The sequence below is a fragment of the Diceros bicornis genome, chromosome 14 (assembly GCF_020826845.1).
Source record: "Diceros bicornis minor isolate mBicDic1 chromosome 14, mDicBic1.mat.cur, whole genome shotgun sequence".
NCBI classification, from domain to species: Eukaryota; Metazoa; Chordata; class Mammalia; order Perissodactyla; family Rhinocerotidae; genus Diceros; species Diceros bicornis.
The window spans coordinates 65679812-65693358 of NC_080753.1; the positions used below are offsets into that span (position 1 = coordinate 65679812).

The following is a 13547-nucleotide window of genomic DNA, read 5'->3' on the forward strand; positions in this document are numbered from 1 at the left end:
GGCGAAGCGATCTTGAGTGCGGAAGCTGCCGTGGTGTCTGTGGGAAGTGGTTAACAGTCTGGGAGCTGCCCCCGCTGGGGCGCGCCCCACGCGGCAGCGGAGGGCGGGGCGCGGGCGCGAGCGGAAACGCCTGCCGCTGCTCCAGGGACGGCGGATAAGCCGAGGCGGCCGTGTGCGGTGGTTGGAACAGTGCTCTTCGTCTTGGTCTGGTTCGTGAAGATGTCTCTCTTCAGGATTTCATTCCTGCCTCATAAAAATTCAGCCAGCCTGTATTATGATTATTTTTTTAAAGGTTCTGGTCTTTTCAAAACTCAAGCAGACCCTAAGTTAATTGGGTTGAAAGTCTGAACCCTCACTGGCCTATGTAGGGGGTACGTTTTGATGAGCCTTTCTTCCTTTGCAAAGCTTTAATTAAAAAATCATTGATGAAAGAGTTGGGTAATTCATTTTTATGTTTGTTGACTTTGTCAGTTTTTTTCGTGCTTTTTAAGATGCCAACAAGAAAAAGATTTTCTCCCTCAGCTCTTCTTTTGGGAAAACGAGGATTGTGACAAAAATAAAAATAACTTTGAATCCTAAAACCATTGGATCAGTATTTTATGATAAAATGCTACGTGTAAATGGGAACTTAATCCTTTTAAGACAAGTATAAATATTTTCTGAAGGATTTTCTTAATTTAGAGAGCTCAGTATGATATCTGAAAGATACGTTATTTGACGTTTGTATGTGTTACATAGTCTTTGTTAAGCTGTGTGTGTCTTGTCAAAGAACTGTTTATTCGTGGTTTTAGATTTATCATCTACAAAGTTTAAATTGGTTATTTATTAGGTTCACTAATAATGCATCTTATTCACACATGGATTCAAGGAAATAGTCGAGTTTATGTGGACCAACATGTTTCTTATGGGTAACTTTTGTATAAATCAAGTTTCCCCTTTTTTTCCCTATAGTATTCCATTTAGAAAATAATTCTTAATGCTTCATTATTTTGAGAAGAGGAAGGAAGGGTTAAAGGGCTGGTGCAGTGATTAAAAATCTCATGAAAAAGGGAGGTTCATATTCTTTCATGTTAAATTGTAGTTTCTTAAAGGCTGCCAAGTTAATGGCTTGTCTTCTTGCGTAAGCCATTATTTTTGCAGACTCAGTAAATTCCCAGACTACATTTTCATCATTAATGAATAATTTTCTACTAGATTTGGTGATAAAATACTTAAATTTGTTAATTTGTTTTGTTTTGCTGATTTGTAAATTCCATTCGTGGTGTTGCGGAAAGAACGCAGAAACATGAGACCTAGGCAAGTCACTTGAACACTGACTCCTTAAGATCTCTTTCAGTTTGAATAGATTCTGAGTCATTAGTCTGAGGGTTATAGTATAGAAGATGGAACAGTTGTTTTCAAAAGTATTTCGAAAGTGGTATTTTAAAATTATTAATATATAACCATTTCAGAGTTATAGTTTAAGCTTTGTGAAGCTATTTACTTTTTAACTTCTGAGTTATACACAATTGCTTGGTGAATATTTTCAAAGCTGTTTATGAAGATTTAAAAAAAAAGCTGTTTTTAATATTTTTGAAATCCCCTGCCTTCATCAGCATTTTTGTAGGCTGTAAATGCAAGATGAAAATGCAGTACAAGTGCTTTAACACAGTGAGAAAATTATCAGGTCGGCAGATGTTTTTTTTTTTCTGTGCGTAACACAGAAATGACTTATGCTTATGTCGAGTATCTCTTCCTATTTTTCTTTGGTTTATTAATTAAATGATAATTTTCAAGCTAAAGTAAAAACTTGTCTTTTTACTTGTTTGATCCCCTCTCTTCTCCTTCCTTCCCTCAGTTTGTCTCTTTGTTTCTCCTTCTCTCTATATTTAGTAAAACCAGAGAAGTGAAAAAACCTATGGTTTGTTTTGGAAAATAGGTAACTGTGCATTTGAATCTATGGTAAATTATTACAATGGTTTACTTTTAATAACTCATTAACAAAAAGTATCTGTAAAAGTTTTGTAGCCTAGTCTTTGCATTGTAACTTTTGAAAATGAGAGGGATAATTTTTTCCTCTCTTAACTTGAAGAGATGTGTTGCTATTAAAGAGAAATCAATAGCCCATCTAATACTCTAACATCTAAATATAAGGTCTTAAAAATTCAGAATCTTCTAATGATATAGTAAAAAAATGTTTTATGATAAATACCCAGATTTTAAAATGAATAATAGCATGCTTATATTATCGTTTAGTTTAATTGTGCAAAGCTAGGGAGTACCAGTTTCTATAGTCTTATATTAGTAATTGATTTAAAAGCTTGGTCCTGTGAGAAAGACTCTCATAGAATCCAGAACTGAAAGGGGTAAGGCAGAGGTGATCTCATCCAGCTACGTTATTTATAAATGAGAAAACACTTTCAGAGAGCATAAAAGTAACCAAGGGTTTTTAATTGTTAATGCCAGAGCTCGGTTTAGAACCCATGTCTCCAGACTATTCATGGGTGTTAAGTTTTTGAGCTTGTTCTGTCAAGGCAATAATTCAGAGACATACAGCTTGGATGTACGTTTGTTTATTAAAATAAATTTAGATTACCATGTGAATCTATTACTTATCTATAAAGATAAAATGTAAATGAAAAAGAGTCCAAAACTTTTTTGAAGGGTATTGTCATATTGTCCTTGTGTGAAGATGTCCTTTGTTCTTGCAGGTAGGAAGGAATTTATTTGCCGCAAAATGATAATTCTGTGGAAAACCTAGACCTCACATTAAAAATATCAAGGCATCAAGTTTAGAGATTATTTCAGCTTCTTTCATTTGTTTCTTTTAGAGAAACACTACTGAGAAGCAAGAAAACATTATGCCTTTATATTTCACTCTATCTACAGAAAATAAATCATTGATGAAATGTATTCACGTGCTTCCTTGTGTCCAGAAATGTGTGTTTCGGTGCAGTTTTTATTGTCCCACTAAATACCATTTGCTGAAAACTGTACTGGCTTATTCATATAACAGGCTTGTACTATTTTTTTATTCTACTAAAAAACAATCGCTAATAAGTATATGTTTATTCACTGAATACCACATATCAAAAGAAATCAGACAAATGTCTGTTAGCTGGTTAATTCCTATAAGGGTCCTCCTAGTTGCATTTATCCCCATTCTGATCCGGGTAGTTGAAAAATACTTGGAAAATTAACATGAATCTGGAGACGTCAGAATTATGATTCCTAACAGGTAGTTGAAAAATGCTTGGAAAATTAACCTGAGTCTGGAGACATCAGAATTATGATTCCTTTTTTAGCAAGCCCATAACTCTGTTTGGTAACTGACAGCATGTAAGTGTGTAGTATGGTTCTTAGGCTAAGAGCCAGTTTGTAATAATTTGCAGCTCATCTACGTATACCTGTGTATGTATGTGAAATTCCCCTTGGGTACTCCCATACTGTCAACTTTTATCATTTACCTATTTGTATCATTTAATCCTTTGTTTATTAGTGTACTTGTTCAAGGATATTGCATAATAAAAGTGGCTTATTTTGTATCTGTGATAATTTTCCTTACATGAGTAATAATAGCTACTTTACCTCTTGTCTCTATCATTCTGCTTTCAAAGGATAAAATTAGCTTGTGGTATGTACTTTTAGGGTAGGTTTATTCACTTTATTGCTTACCTGTTTCATGATCTTAAATGGCTGTGTAATGTGAAGACTATGTATTGTTTTAATTAAACAAATGAGGTTTATGACAGGCAGAGGCAGACTTTTTTTAACCTCTGTTCAGTGTATTTACATAAGGCAGACCTTATGACAGATTTTCAGTGTTGTTTTATTGCATTTGGAAAATCTTTGTGAGGAAAATCTGTAGGCACTTAATGACAGCTATAGATGAGAGCTTTCCTTTAAACATATTCTTGTTAGTCTGGCATGGGTTGTGAAACTGAAAATGTTCAGAAACTAAATTCTGTTTTCTTAAGACTTAGACTCTGTCTTGAGAGTGATAAGAAATTATTTCATTTATTTGTGATTTTAAACATGAGAACATTATCTGTAATGCAGGGTGTTTCCAATTAGAGGTGGGTTGAAAAGAGACTTGTCGTTCCATAATTCATTCCGCAAGTAATTACTGAGTGCATACTATGTGGTAGGCACTATTTTATGTACTGTGGACATTGCATTGTAAAAAGCAGATATTCTTATATTTCTAAATTAAATGGCTTAATGGTCTTCCTGAGATAATGGTTTGTCCAAGTTTGGGGATATGTAGGTGATACTTCATGGTAAGGAAATGCCGTTTAATTTTTGCATATGAACCAGTATAATGAACAGTGGATTTTCAGCTGCCTCTGGTTTGTTTGTCTGGAACAGAGCTGTATCCTTCAATCATAAATAAGAAAACAGATCATACTTTTTGATTCATGACTATCCATAGTGGCCCAGACATTACCTATTTTTACCAGACATTACTTTGTTGTACTAGGACAAACTTTGCATGTAACATAGTTAAAGATTATGATCCTCTCTAAATGCCCTCAAAATAGATTTGGAATATTGGGAGTAAATTGGAAATGCCCCTGTCCTTACTTTGTTTTGGTTTGCTGTTTTTTGAGACCAGAGGTATTCTAATTTCAATTCTGTTTCACACTGGGATGAGCCAGTATTCTAGTCACATAAGAAACAACTAAGGTTCTTAGAATGTGGGCAATCAGATACACAGATGACCTCATAGGATGCAGAATGGCATAAAGGAAAGAGTGATATGAGACTCCTGTGAATCAGGAAACCAAGGATCTGGTCTGTTTTACAACTAATTAGGTGTGTGACCTTGAAAAAATAATGTAACATCTCTGGGTTACAGTTTCTTTTGATGACAGGTCTAGACACTAATTGGATCAAGTCTCTTGGCTTTGATTCTGTGAAATACTGGTGTGCCCTCCTACTGATAAACAAAACCACTATGTCAAGGGTAGCTGACAATCTGATATTTTTATTAATCATCTTTTCACTAATATTAATGTCAGTGGTAATTTCTTTACTTATTAAGTTTTCATCCTACTGTTTGTCTGGAAACAGGGATTATAGAATATTTCTGCTTAAAAATTTGGTTCTTTATGTGAATTAGGCCAGATTCTGAAAGTAATCAGTTGAAGCTACATGTATATCTATTTTATAGTCTAATACTGAAGACAGGGATTAATAGTGTCAAGATAATTAAATCACCACTCAGTGGTGGTCCAATTTTCCATGCCAGTTGAATGAAGTATTTTCCTTTGTGAAGAATTGGTTTGTAGACAGCAATCAATGAAGCAGGTTAATTATTCATTCTTTCCTTGCTGTTTGTTTTCTCTACAGTGTCATGGTATCTTTGGGGCAATATAATTTTCTTTTTATTAAAGCAGTTGTTGGAACTTTGAAATATGTCTTTGCTCTCTTGAAAGTTTTTATTAATATGTGTCACTTTACTAAATATCAAGTTTATCAATTTATAATAGTTTTCAAGCACATTCTCAGAACAAGCTTTTCACTCTTTTGTCCATATTTAGAAACATATTTAATGAGATAGCAATAGTATGTCTCATTAAGAGAATACTTATTTGTGAAACTTCTATAATTTTATGTGTACTTAACTATTAAATCACCAAGTATGTGTTATTTAATATCATTTTATTCATTGCTTGTTTGTGCATGTTGCTAATGTTAAATGTGAAAATAAATATTTGTCTTTCGATTCTAACAGTGGACCTTATGTGTTGATTAGCAGGAGAATGTTAATTTGATGTAGTTTTGCTTTATTTTAAAATTTTATCAAAGCATTATGTTTGATAAGTTTTTATTTTGATATAACTTCAAACTTACAGAAGACTTTCAAGAATAGTAAAACTAACTCACTCCTGTAAACCTTCTTTTAAATTGTAGTAAATAACAACTGTAAACCCTTTAACTAGACTCACCATTTGTTTACTTTTTCCCCATTTGTTTTTACCATTCTGTCAGTCTATGTGTATATATTGTTTGAACCAATTGAAAATATGGTGCAAACATCATTGTTTTGCTCCTGAATACTTCAGTATGTAGTTATTAAGAACAAGAACTTTCTCTTATATTATCATAGTACAGTTATCAACATCAAGAAATTTAACATTAATACCATACTCCCTAATCCAGAGTTCAAATTCAAATGGGGAGAATTTTTCCAATTAAGTACTTTATAGAAAAAATTTTTTTTCCTGTTCTGGAATCCATCCAGAATCACACATTACTTTTAGTCATAATGTCTCTTTGGTGTCCTTTAATATAGAATGGTTCTTCAGCCTGTCTAGTTTTTCTTGACCTTGATATTTTCAAAGAATATGGGCCAGTTATTTTGTAGAATGTCAGTTTAGGTTTGTCTGATGATTCTTTTGATTAGATTTGGGTTATGCATGTTTGGCAGGAGCATTACAGAAGTTATGTTAGATTCTTCTCAGTGTATCCTATCAAGAAGGACATGATGTCTGTCTCAACATTGGTGATTTTAATTTTAATTAAAATTAAACTAAAATTTAATTAATTTAAATTTTAATGTGATATTTCTCAAGTCTTTATTCTGTAAACTTACTGTTTTTCCCTTTGTAGTTAATTAATTTGTAGAGACGCTTTGAGACTGTAAATATTCCTTTTGCCTTTTTTTAAATTGAGGTCATAATAGTTTATAACATTGTGAAATTTCAGTTGTACATTATTATTTGTCAGTCACCATGTACATGTGCCCCTTCACCCCTTGTGCCAACCCCCCAACCCCCTTCCCCCTGGTAACCACTAAACTATTCTCTCTGTCCGTGTGTTTATCTTCCACATATGAGTGAAATCATATGGTCTTTGTCTTTCTCTGTCTGGCTCATTTCGCTTAACATAATACCCTCAAGGTCCATCCGTGTTGTTGCAAATGGGATGATTTTGTCTTTTTTTATGCCTGAGTAGTATTCCATTGTATATCTATACCACATCTTTATCCATTCATCAGTCAGTGGGCACTTGGGTTGCTTCCACTTCTTGGCTATAGTGAATAATGCTGCATTGGACATAGGGGTGCATAAATCTCTTTGAATAGTTGATTTCAAGTTCTTTGGATAAATACCCAGAAGTGGGATAGCTGGGTCATATGGTATTTCTATTTTTAATTTCTTGAGAAATACCCATACTGTTTTCCATAGAGGCTGCACCAGTTTGCATTCCCACTAGCAGTGTATGAGGGTTCCCTTTTCTCCACAACCTCTCCAATGTTTGTTATTTTTTGTCTTGGTGATTGTAGCCATTCTAATAGGTGTAAGGTGATATCTTAATGTAGTCTTGATTTGCATTTCCCTGATGATTAGTGATGTTGAACATCTTTTCATATGCCTATTGGTGTATCTTCTTTGGAAAAATGTCTGTTCATCCTCTGCCTATTTTTTGATTGAGTTGTTTGTTTTTTTGTTATGATTTTTGATTTGAGTTGTTATGTTTGTGTGAGTTTTTTATATATTATGGAGATTAACCCCTTGTCGGTTATATGATTTGCAAATATTTTCTCCTAGTGGGTGGGTTGTCTTTTGGTTTTGATCCTGGATTCCTTTGCCTTGCAGAAGCTCTTTAGTCTGATGAAGTCCCACTTGTTTATTTTTTCTTTTGTTTCTCTTGTCTGGGTAGACATGGTATTCAAAAAGATCCTTATAAGACTGATGTCAGAGTGTCCTGCCTGCCTATATTTTGTTTTAGGAGTTTTATGGTCTCAGGTCTTACCTTCAAGTTTTTGATTCATTTTGAGTTAATTTTTGTGTAAGGTGAAAGATAATGGTCTACTTTCCTTCTTTTGCATGTGGCTGTCCAGTTTTCCCAACACCATTTATTGAAGAGACTTTCCTTTCTCCATTGTACGTTCTTAGCTCCTTTGTCGAAGATTAGCTGTCTGTAGATGTGTGGTTGTATTTCTGGGCTTTCAGTTCTGTTCCATTGATCTGTGTGTCTGTTTTTGTACCAGTACCATGCTGTTTTCATTACTACATGCTTTGTAGTATATTTTGAAGTCAGGGATTGTGATGCCTCTAGCTTTGTTCTTTTTTCTCAGGATTGCCTTAGTTATTCAGGGTCTTTTCTTGCCCCATATGAATTTTAGGATTCTTTGTTCTATTTCTGTGAAGAATGTCCTTGGAATTCTGATTGGAATTGCATTGAATGTGTAGATTGCTTTAGGTAGTATGGACATTTTAACTGTGCTTATTCTTCCAATCCATGTGCATGGAATATCTTTCCATTTCTTTATGTCATCATTGATTTCTTTCAATAGTGTCTCATAGTTTTCATTGTATAGGTCTTTCACATCCTTGGTTAAGTTTATTCCTAGATATTTTATTCTTCTTGTTGCAATTGTAAATGGGATTGTCTTCTTGAGTTCTCTTTCTGTTAGTTCATTATTAGAGTTTAGAAATGCAACTGATTTTTGTAAGTTGATTTTGTACCCTGCCACTTGGCTGTAGTTGTTGATTATTTGTGATAGTTTTCTGATGGATTCTTTAGGGTTTTCAATATATAAAATCATGTCATCTGCAAACAGCAGAATTTCACTTCTTCATTGTCTATTTGGATTCCTTTTATTCCTTTTTCCCACCTAATTGCTCTGGCAAAAACCTCCAGTACTGTGTTGAATAAGAGTGGTGAGAGTGGGCACCCTTGTCTCGTTCCTGTTCTTAGAAAGATGGCTTTCAGTTTTTCCCCATTGAGTATGCTGTTGGCTGTGAGTTTGTCATATATGGCCTTTATTATGTTGAGGTACTTTCTATACCCACTTTTTTGAGATTTTTTATCATAAATGGATGTTGGATCTTGTCATATGCTTTCTCTGTGTCTATTGAGATGATCATGTGGTTTTTATTCCTCATTTTGTTCATGTAGTGTATCACATTGATTGATTTGAGGATGTTGAACCATTCCTGTGTCCTTGGTATAAATCCCACTTGATCATGGTGTATGATCTTTTTAATGTATTGCTGTGTTCAGTTTGCCAATATTTTGTTGAGGATTTTTGCATCTATGTTCATTAGTGATATTGGTCTGTAGTTTTCCTTCTTTGTGTTGTCCTTGTCTGGCTTTGGTATCAGGGTGATGTTGGCCTCATAGAATGTGTTAGAAAGTGTTCCGTCTTCCTCAATTTTTTAGAATAGTTTGAGAAGGATAGGTATTAAATCTTCTTTGAATGTTTGGTAGAATTCTCCAGAGAAGCCATCTGGTCCTGGACTTTAATTTTTTGGGAGGTTTTTGATTACTGTTTCAATCTCTTTACTGGTGATTTGTCTATTGAGACTCTCTGTTTCTTCTTGATTCAGCTTTGGGTGGTTGTATGAGTCTAAGAATTTATCCATTTCTTCTAGATTGTCCAGTTTGTTGGCATATAGTTTTTCATAGTAGTCTCTTATAATCATTTGTATTTCTGTGGTATCTGTTGTAATTTATCCTGTTTCATTTCTGATTTTATTTATTTGAGCCTTCTCTCTTTTTTTCTCAGTAAGTCTGGCTAACGGTTTGTCAGTTTTGTTTATCTTCTCAAAGACCTAGCTCTTCATTTCATTGATCCTTTCTACTGTTTTTTTCTTTCAGTTTCATTTATTTCTGCTCTAATTTTTATTGTTTCCCTCCTTCTGCTGACTTTGGGCTTTGTTCTTGTTTTTCTAATTCTGTTAGGTGTAGTTTAAGATAGCTTATTTGAAATTTTTCTTGTTTGTTATGGTGGGCCCGTATTGCTATGAATTTCCCTCTTAGGACCATTTTGCTGCATCCTGTATATGAATTGGTATGGTGTATTTTTGTTTTCATTTGTCTCCAGATATTTTTTGATTTCTCCTTTAATTTCTTTGATGATCCATTCCTTGTTCAGTAGCATGTTGTTTAGTCTCCACATCTTTGTCACTTTCCCAGCTTTTTCCTTGTAGTTGATTTCTAGTTTCATAACATTATGGTTGGAAAAGATGCTTGATATGATTCCAGTCTTCTTAAATTTATTGAGATTTGCCTTGTTTCCCTACGTATGGTCTATCCTTGAGAATGTTCCATGTGCACTTGAGGAGAATGTGTATTCTGCTGTTTTTGGATGGAGTGTTCTATATATATCCATTAAGTCCATCTGGTCTAGTTTTTTATTTAAATCCACTATTTCCTTGTTGATCTTCTGTCTGGATGATCTATCCATTGATGGTGGGGTATTAGGGTCCCCTACTATTACTGTGTTGTTGTTAATATCTCCTTTTAGGTTTGTTAATAGTTGCTTTATGTACTTTGGTGCTCTCGTGTTGGGAGCATATATATTTATAAGTGGTATGTCTTCTTGGTGGAGTGTCCCTTTTATCATTATATACTGCCCCTCTTTGTCTCTCATTACTTGTTTTGTCTTGAAGTCTACTTTGTCAGATATAAGTATGGCAACACCTGCTTTCTTGTGTTTGCTGTTAGCTTGGAATATTGTCTTCCATTCCTTCACTCTGAGCCTGTGTTTGTCTTTAGAGCTGAGATGTGTTTCTTGGAGGCAGCATATTCTTGGTTCTTGTTTTTTAATCCATCCTGCCACTCTGTGTCTTTTGATTGGAGAATTCAATCCATTTCCATTTAGAGGGATTATTGATATATGAGGGCTTAATGCTGCCATTTTATCGCCTGTGTTCCAGTTCTTCTGCATTTCCCTTGTTTCTTGTCCTGCGTATTTTGGACTACCAATTCAGTTTGGTAGTTCTCTGTGATGGTTTTCTTAGTTTTCTCTTGATTTCTCATTTGTGCTTCTGTTCTGATTATTTGTTTAGTGGTTACCATGAGGTTTGTATAAAAAAAATCTCATAGATGAGATAGTCCATTTTCTAATAGCCTCTTATTTCCTTAGAGTCTAAGTCCATTCCATCCCTTTCCTCTTCCCCTTTTGAGTTATTATTGTCACAACTTATTACATCTTGTGTTGTGAGTTTGTGGTTAAAATGATGAGATTATATTTATTTTTGATGTTTTCCTTCCCTTTATCTTTAATGTATAGTGTTTGCTAACCTGTTCTGTCAGTGAGCTGCGATTTTTCTGATTTTGTCTACCTATTTATCTCCTTGCTCAAGGCTTTGTAACCACTTTCTTTTTATTTCAGGTATGAGGGCCTTCTTGAGCATTTCTTGTAGGGGGGTCTAGTGGCAGTGAACTTCCTTAGCTTTTGTGTATCTGGGAATGTTTTTATTTCTCCATCATATCTGAAGGATATTTTTGCTGGATAGAGTATTCTTGGCTGAAAGTTTTTGTCTTTCAAAATTTTGAATATAGCATTCCACGTTCTCCTAGCCTGTAAGGTTTCTTCTGAGAAATTTGCTTAAAGCCTGATACATGTTCCTTTGTAAGTTATTTTCTTCTGCCTTGCTGACCTTAATATTTTTTCTTTGTCATTGAGTTTTGCCAGCTTTACTACTATATGCCTTGGAGAAGGTCTTTTTACATTGGTATAGTTAGGAGTTCTGTTGGCTTCTTTCCCTTGTATTTCCAGCTCCTTCCCCAGGTTTGGGAAGTTCTCAGCTGTTTATTATTTCTTTGAACAAGCTTTCTGCTCCATTCTCCTTCTCTTCTCCCTCTGGAAGACCTATAATTCTTATGTTGCATTTCTGAATTGAGTCAGATATTTATCGGAGAATTTCTTCATTTCTTTTTAGTCTTAGTTCTCTCTCCTCTTCCATCTGAAGCATTCCTGTATTTCTAGCCTCTAAATCACTAATTCTGTCCTCCATAATATCAGCTCTGTTACTCAGGGAGTCCAGAATTTTTTTTATCTCATCCATTGTGTTTTTCATCTCTGACATTTCTGATTGGTTTTTCTTTATAGTTTCAATCTCTGTTGTGAAGAAGTTCCTGATTTCATTGAACTATCTGTATTTTCTTGTAACTCACTGAGGTTTTTTTATGATAGCTACTTTGAATTCTCTGTCATTTAGATTATAAATTTCTGTGCCTTCAGGATTGATTTCTGGGTGCTTGTCATTTTCCTTCTGGTCTGAATATTTAGTATATTTTTTCATACTGTTTGATGGCGTGGATTTGTGCCTCATCATAGTGATAGTATCTGGTCACAACTTCCAACTGCCGCCACTGGGTCGGGGTCAAGAGCTGTGTATTCTGAGCCCACCGTGGTCCCGGCTCACTCGCTAACAGCTGCCGCGTTTCTATCGAATGTGCGAGTGCTTTGGCAGACTGGCTGAACTGGAGCGCTGGGCAGGGAGAGGAACACTTTCTTTTGTCTGCACGATCCTGGGGGTGTTCTCACTCTGCCCTTGCTATCTGCTCTCCTGCGGTGCTGACTCTGCAATAGCTTAGTCACCTCTGTGTGGGGCTTTCCCACGGGCTATGAGGGAACTTGGAGAGCAAATGTGTTCCTCCGGAGGGTTACCCCTCCCCACTCTCCTCTCAGAGCCGTATGCAGTCCAGAGCCCAGGTTCGCTGCCATTGAGGAAGGAGAGGAGATCCCCTTACCTCCTACCACTTCCTCTGGGGGGGTCCAGCACCTCCACCTTCAGACATATGGCTGCGTAGGTCTCTTGGACATCTTTTGTATTGTGTGAATGTCCTCTGTTGATATATGAATGTCCTTTTCGTTGCATCTTAGGGGGCAGAGTCTAAGGGGAGAGGTCACTCCGCCATGATGCTGACATCACCCTCTTTTTTCCTTTTTACCAAACACTACTTTTAGCATCCTTTGATAATTTCTAATTGCATCATAACTTCCTTATTTATTAGTCAACATTCTATAATGAGGGAAAGCTTTCTTTTCTTGTTTATTGATTTATATTATTAGGATGGACTTGCATATGTTCTTTTATAAATAGATTACAATCCATTGCTATCATTATTTTTTTTAGATGCTCAAATTGTCTTAGTTTTGGGCAATGAGAGCCCCTTCAGTGTGGCTTCTATACCCTTTTGACGTGTCCCCATCATTCTCTGAGTACTTCCTTACTGACACAACAAAATGTTTTAGGCTTATCTTATACTCACCCTGCCTTAGTCCTGCAATCAGCCATTTCTCCAAGGCTCTGGTTCCTTTTATTGGATAATGGTATTTAGACGCTAGGTATGCTCATTACTACTCTTGTATCATTGCTTGTAGGCTCTCGGTATACAGAGTTAGGACACACACGCACATACACAGTCTACCAGATATATCCATCTGTCTATCAATCATATATATCATATGTCATATATATCTATGAAAAACTGTGAGTTCATAAATCTGTGAAGAATCTCTTCGGATCTTTTGCTCATTTTTTAAAAATCAGATTGTCTTAAGTTGAAAAAATTCTTTATATGTTCGTTGTATAAACTCATTTGTCAGATGTATCTATTGAGAATATTTTCTGTCGGTCTGTGGTTTCCTGTTTATTTTCTTTTGATGAGAAGTTTTTAATTTTGATGAAGTCTAAATATATCAGGTTTTTTCAATATATGGTTATTGTTTGTTTTACTGAAAAAAAGTCTTTACCTATACCCAGGTAATGGAGATATTCTCTTATTTTATCTTCTGTATAGTTTATAATTTTAGTTGTTTG

At 35.1% G+C, this 13547-nt stretch overlaps 1 protein-coding gene across 7 annotated transcripts in view; it reads left to right on the top strand.

Annotated features, from left to right (window-relative positions):
- The window catches only part of EXOC2 (exocyst complex component 2), a 200110-nt gene that overhangs the window by 28139 nt on the left and 158424 nt on the right, over window positions 1-13547 (top strand). Inside the window, exon 1 of one of the 7 annotated variants that reach the window (XM_058555399.1) lies at window positions 14-209. The exons of 5 other annotated variants lie outside the window; for them this stretch is intronic. The gene's annotated coding sequence lies outside the window, so the exon portion shown is untranslated. Of the gene's footprint in view, window positions 1-13; window positions 210-252; window positions 372-13547 lie in introns of those variants that run through there. One more of the 7 variants, XM_058555400.1, reaches the window with a different exon arrangement.